This window comes from Ursus americanus, chromosome 9 (assembly GCF_024610735.1).
Source record: "Ursus americanus isolate L20-20 chromosome 9, mUrsAme1.1.p, whole genome shotgun sequence".
Lineage (NCBI taxonomy): Eukaryota > Metazoa > Chordata > Mammalia > Carnivora > Ursidae > Ursus > Ursus americanus.
Window position 1 is genome coordinate 20,659,485 of NC_142135.1, and position 6,268 is coordinate 20,665,752.

The window sequence follows — 6,268 nt, forward strand, 5'->3', positions numbered from 1 at the left end:
GCATCCCTCTACTTGATATTTGTATCCCCATCTCTCGGTACGTACTACTTGCTCCACAAAGGTTAGGTTTCGGTGAATTAAACTTGGTGTCGTGTTCTTCCGAGCTTATTTCCCTCCTTCCTACTGAGCCCAGCAAGCCATGCTAACACTCCAAAAAACAACTTAACTCCGCGTAATAAAGACTAAAGCCAGGTGGCTTTTCTGAGGTGGGAGAAAGCTTTAGGTAGCAGATCACCTAGGCAGCTTTCAGTAGCCCAAGCTGGCGTAGGCAGACTCCCCTAGATACCATTTTGCCAGTACAAAGAAAAGTTCTCCTGCCACCTCAGTGTTCTGGGAACTCATGACTTGCCTGGGCAAACATGGTGGCCATATGTGGATCAAGTACACTGATGTCATGAGAAGCTCAGTTGAAGCCCCCCAAATTATTTATTGCCCCGATTATTCAGAATGTTATAAAATCCCTCCATGAGACCTAGTACATGTGTGCTGCAGAGCCAGATGCTCTGTGTCAGAGAAAGTTGTCCCCGGCTGAGGTGATTTCTTATGCTGACTACGCAATCACAAGGATTATTAGCACTTTCCCCTTCACATAGATCTATTTTTATGGCATGTAGATATATGTACACTGAAAAATAGCCTTCCATTACCTTGCCCGATTTTGTACATATATTGAAAAATCAACTAAAACTAAGCTTTAAGAAAGGCAAGCACATTGTCCGTCCTTGTGTGGCACCGGGGAGATGTAAGGTGGGAGTGGGTGACGAAAACTGCGTACGCTGCTTCACAAACAAACACGCCCCATACTCTCATGAGATGTGGAAAACTTGCTGGGCTCCTATTTTTCTCTTGCATCTCTGTCCTTTGAGAGTGGAATCTGAATATTCTTAGGCCCCCCACTGCCCAGTTTCTGCTGGGAATTCCAAGAGGGGAATACAAATATGTCTGAAAGCATTTCCAGATTTTACTTGGTCCCTCGTGAAACTTGCAAAGTGAAATGTGTGGGTGTTGGTATAGGTATGTTACACAGAAAAGCTTTTAGAAGTCCTTCTCCCCATCTATGCAGCCCTCATCATCCATCCAAAGGCAGTGCTTCCCTTCCTTACCCCAAATCTTTCTCTCATTGCCACTCTCAACTCCCAACCAAGAACTCTCCCAGCCACCAGCCGTTTCTGGTTCTCACCTCCTTCCACACCCTCTTTCCTTCTATTTCCATACTTCTCTTCTAAATAGTAGGACTTTTCCATGTGATTTCCCCATTTTTGCCTCTCCAGCTCTGCTCTTCTCTACCTACTACCCTGATTCCACCTCACAAAAGCTAGTAAGCATTGGATTTTTTTTTTTAAGTGAGCAGGGGAGGGAAAAATGTGATAATACAGTATTTTTTCTTCATAATTTTCTTTATCAGTTTTTAAAAATAAGTCTTGCCCCAGAACTGTAGACTAGATCAGAAAACGAAGGATAACAGAAGGTTCATGCAGTTGCCATTGATGGCTCAATTTCTACCTCCCGAAAGTAAGTCTGTGATCCTTAAAGTCTTTTTTTGTTTATTCCTTTAACAAATGTAGATGGATCCTGTGCTATTTGTCCTATGTGCCAGGAACTGTGCATGGTGCTGGGCTAAGTGTTGGTGACTCAGAGATAAGTGATATTTTTTCCTGCCCTTAAAGATTGTACATCCTAAGAGAAATAAGGAACTCAACATATAATTTCTTCTTCAAGAATCCCTTATTAAAATGCGAATATCTCTGGAAGGATAACTTAAGCTCCACTCATTCTCAGATGCTGGGATTGGGGAGAGATGGAAAGTTCCCCAGTCAAGTAAGCTCCGAAAACATGATTTATGTACTTCATTCCTAAAGACATATGATACACATTAGCATATTAAAGGCTCTGAGAAGTCTTGCAGGAAATAATCATATACCTTTGTTCAATGCAGTATCTTCCAAATTCATTCAAGCAACAACATTTTCCCTCGGAGAATACTAACAACCCATAGAATAAGCACTTTTGGAAATGCTGATCTGTGCCAATCATTAGCTTGACGGCAATATGCTATTTCAACCAGGTGAGCGTGAAGGCCCTCAAAAGCTAAATGGTGCAAGAGATGGGGTCCCAAGAGAGTGGTGAAAGGGCCAGAAAGTGGCCTAAAAACGAACTTGCTAATGTGTATTAATAAAAATAATTATAGGGGATGCCTGGTGGCTCAGGTTAATTATCCAACTCTTGATCTCAGCTCAGGTCCTGATCTCAGGGTTGTGAGTTCAAGCCTCACGTTAGCCTCCACGCTGGATGTGGAGCCTACTTAAAAATAATAATTATTATTATAGAACAACCTGTGAGCCTCTCATATCCTAGCCTGCCATCGTCCATGGACGGGAGAGCGGAAAACAGTAGTGTGACTTGGACCAAGGCCCGCATACCTCTTGATTTTAATATTCTGTTTTGGAATACTAGGGTTTCGGAATAGGTGGACTCCAATGTCACTTCTACACCACAAAATTTTAAGCCCAACTATAACTCTGCCCTACCTTATCTCCAATTTTCTTTTAAAGAGAAGTAAGTATACATTTAAAAATCTAGACACTCCAGTCCACTCTTGCTTACTTTCCTTCTCAAGATTGAGAAAGACTTCTTTTTTGCAGCTGGGAGGGGGGGCTCCCGGCTGGTTCAGTGAGTGGAACTTACGACTCCTGATCTCAGGGTTGTGAGTTTGAGCCCCACGTTGGGTGTAGGGATTACTTAAAAATAAAATTAAAAGAAAAACTATTTTTAAAAAAGACTTTTTATTTTATATAGTTTTGTCTCACAAGCATTATACAAGATTTTCAAAGGAAACAAGCTTGGAACACAATTTGAGCGACTGGGCAAGCACACAGACCCACAGTTGGCAACTTCACCAGCACGAAAAAGGTATTGATTTTGATTGGTTAAGCAAAAAATCTTTTAAAATTATTCTTGGACACAATGGAACTAGGGGGGAAAAAGTCTTTCAAAGAACTTGAAAACAGAATAAATGGTATCAAATTTGGCACCTTTTGTTATTCTTCCTCTTATGACACTCCATTCAGAAATTGAATTAGGGGAGTGAGAGACTGAATTCAGAACTCTGTTTTAAAGATGGATTCAGAAAGACTCCCGCTAACTCTCAAGGGAGATTTCTGAACGCTTCCGTATATGAGCCGACGTGTGCGTGCGGGCGCGTACACGTGCATACGCGTGCACGTGCACACGTGCATGTGTGCGTGTCCACGTAGTCCGTGATGTAGACAGGCAGTGGGAAGGAGGCGGGAAGGAGGCGGGAAGGAGGAAGAGGTCAGGAGAGTTTCCAACGAAGGCCTGATTCTACTTAGGTCAGATTGACTTCCTCTCTAATCCTGGACAAGTCAGGTAAATTCCTGCCTTTATTTTTCCTTCGCATTTGTCTCTGTTACATTCCAAAAATCATTCGATTAATCTTTTAAGTTTTTAAATATATTTTATTTTGAAAAACAAAAATTGTTATCATGAGAATAGGTCCTGACGAGTAAGTGATAATTGCGTCTGAAATACAGTTTAATTGACAATAACAAAAACAATAGCTGCATTGACTGAGTGCTCACTATAGGTCAGGCATTCTTTGGTTTACCTCATTTAATCCTTACTACATTCTGTTAGGTATTATTATTATGACCTTTTAATTTAACAGTGAAGAAATTAAAGTTTAAAGGGATTAAATTCTCAGACCTGACCCTAGAGCTAACTTAGCTATTTCTGACTGGGAAGCACAGAGTCCCAACTGTTAGACATACACCCATGTATTGAGCATGTAGTATACACAAGGCACTATGGTAGGCAGTCCCTTGCGCCAGTGGTCCTTGACCTCTTCAAGATCACAAGTGTTTTCGAAAATCTGCTGAGAACTATGGAGGCTCTCATCAAAAAATGTACCCAACACACAAATCTGTACGTTCATTTTCAGTAGGTTCAAGGATCTTCTGGACCCCATCCCATTGTAAGAACTGCCTTCCTTGAAGAATGTTGTTCAGAAGGGGAGACACGTGAGTAAATAGACATTAGATGCGTGGCCCTCATTTTGCATTTTCAAGCTTCTCAATGCTTCCACGTGTGTCCAGAAGACCAGCTAGCTCCCTTCTGGATGTACATAGGAAAGGTACTGCTATTGCCCAGTTTCTGTCCCAATGTGTGAAGTTGAAAATGTAATAAGCACGTCTGTTAACAAAAATATTTTTCATTATTGCTCTTGGTAAAAAAGGAAGCAAATAGACCCACTCTTTCAAATGCTGATTCCAACATCTGTCCTCCAAAATCAGTATTAATGTATTCTCTTCAAATTAGGATTTTTTTATTTTCTGTGGATAACAAGAATATTAGCTATGCCTTTTTCATGCCATTTCTGTTAAAATTTTAAACACCTTTTCGTTCAGTGTGTTGTTCAATTCAGCTGAGGTTGGGGGGTAAGATGTCTATTAGTAGGAAACCAAGTACACATCCTGTGTCCTCATATGGTATCATTTCAAGCTTGTCAATTCTTTTTTTTATGTTTATATGAATGCTTTTACTTATTCATGACCCATTTGCTTCCACAAAGTAGTTGAAGCAATTCACAAGAAAATATACCATAAAATAGAAAGCTATAGATAAACTACAATCAGGATCAGAGACATTGTGGAGCAATTAGAATATCAGGACAAGGGTGTAGGCTGTAGTCTATATACTTGTCATCATTATTAAAGAGGAATCATAAATTTCACGTCAACCTTGGAGGCAATCAAAGAGATCTGTTGCAGGATTTACAACATCCATAAAAATAAACATGGATGTCGAGCGGAGAAGAATGCAAAAGGTACATGAATTTTTAAAATAAAACAGAAGAAATTGTACTCACTGCTTAGGGCTGTGCCTCCAACCCCTGGGAGTATGAGTGCAGTCTTTTCTGATGATGAGGGTGAAAAAAGTTGGTCAAGTACCACCTTGGGGGATGTCAAATTTTCTTTCCCGCGTAAGTCTTAGAAAAATTTCTTAATGTATTTTTCTAGTTGGTACCCTGAGTGAAGCAGTAGACGATGTCCCTATAGCATATGCGATAAAGGTTTTCAAATAGTTGCTTCTTAGGACGCCCCTCAAAGTCAACAAAGGACACAGCAACTGTGTGCAACCCAGTGGAAAAAATTCTGTGGCCCAAAATCCTGTGGTTTCAGTTTATGAGCTCATGATATCTTAAGACTACCTAAAGGATTGAAAATAAGGAATAAGCTAGAGCCCCTAGCAACCAGCCTCCGTCATGACAGCATCGTGTTTGGAATGCTTATCATGGGGCAGGCACTTTAATGAATTGTTTTACGTAATTTTTACAGTAAGTCTCCAAGGTATGGGCAGTGGTCACGACTCTTTGGGTTGCAAGTGACTAAAGCCCAACTCAAACTACCTTAAGGAAAAAGAGAGAGAGAGATTTATTAGAGGGTATACCTAAAAGCCCCGGGCTAGTGCAGCCTGTGAATCTCTCAGCAATTCATAGGTGCTGCTTTCTTGTCTGAGTGCGGAAAATGGCATCTCACAGATCCAGGTTTCTCTTACACAACATTGACGCTGGTCTAGAAAGGAGACTCTGATTTGCTGTTTTGGGCTCTCTTGCCCATCCCTTGGCTCAGTCAGCATGTCCACGAGAATGTGGCCCTCTGACTGGCCCGTGGGAGGGAAGGTGAGTCCCTACATTGACAACACCACAAGAATCTCCTAGAGGTAGAGAAGGAGAATTGCCCAGAAAGAATGGATGCAGGGCAGACAAAAATACCAGACAGACTTTGCAGTGGGTGTTATTATCCCCACTTTACAGATGAGAAAATGGGGGGCCAACATCAAATGGCAGAGCCCAGATGAGATTGTAAATCCTGCCTTAGGCATAATTGGTCAGGTTATGGTGTGGTAACCAGAAATAAAACCCCAAATTTAATGGCCTAGTGCATCAAAACATGAGTTCTTACTCTGCATACAGGCCTGACTCAGATTGAAGTTTGGGGGAGGCTCTGCTCCCCACAGTATTCAAGGACCCAGACAACTGTGAAGATTCTAGCATCTGGAAGACCTGGATTCCAGGCTCATACAGCAAAGGAAAAGAGAAGCATGAAACACTCACATCCATTGCTCACTTGCCAGAAGGAGCCACATGCTTCTGCGTAACAGCAAGATGGTTAGGGAATAACTGGGGGGATGGGAAGGCTGGCGGTATGTGCATGGGTATTTGTGAGTAGTAAGTAAGTGTCTCTGCCAT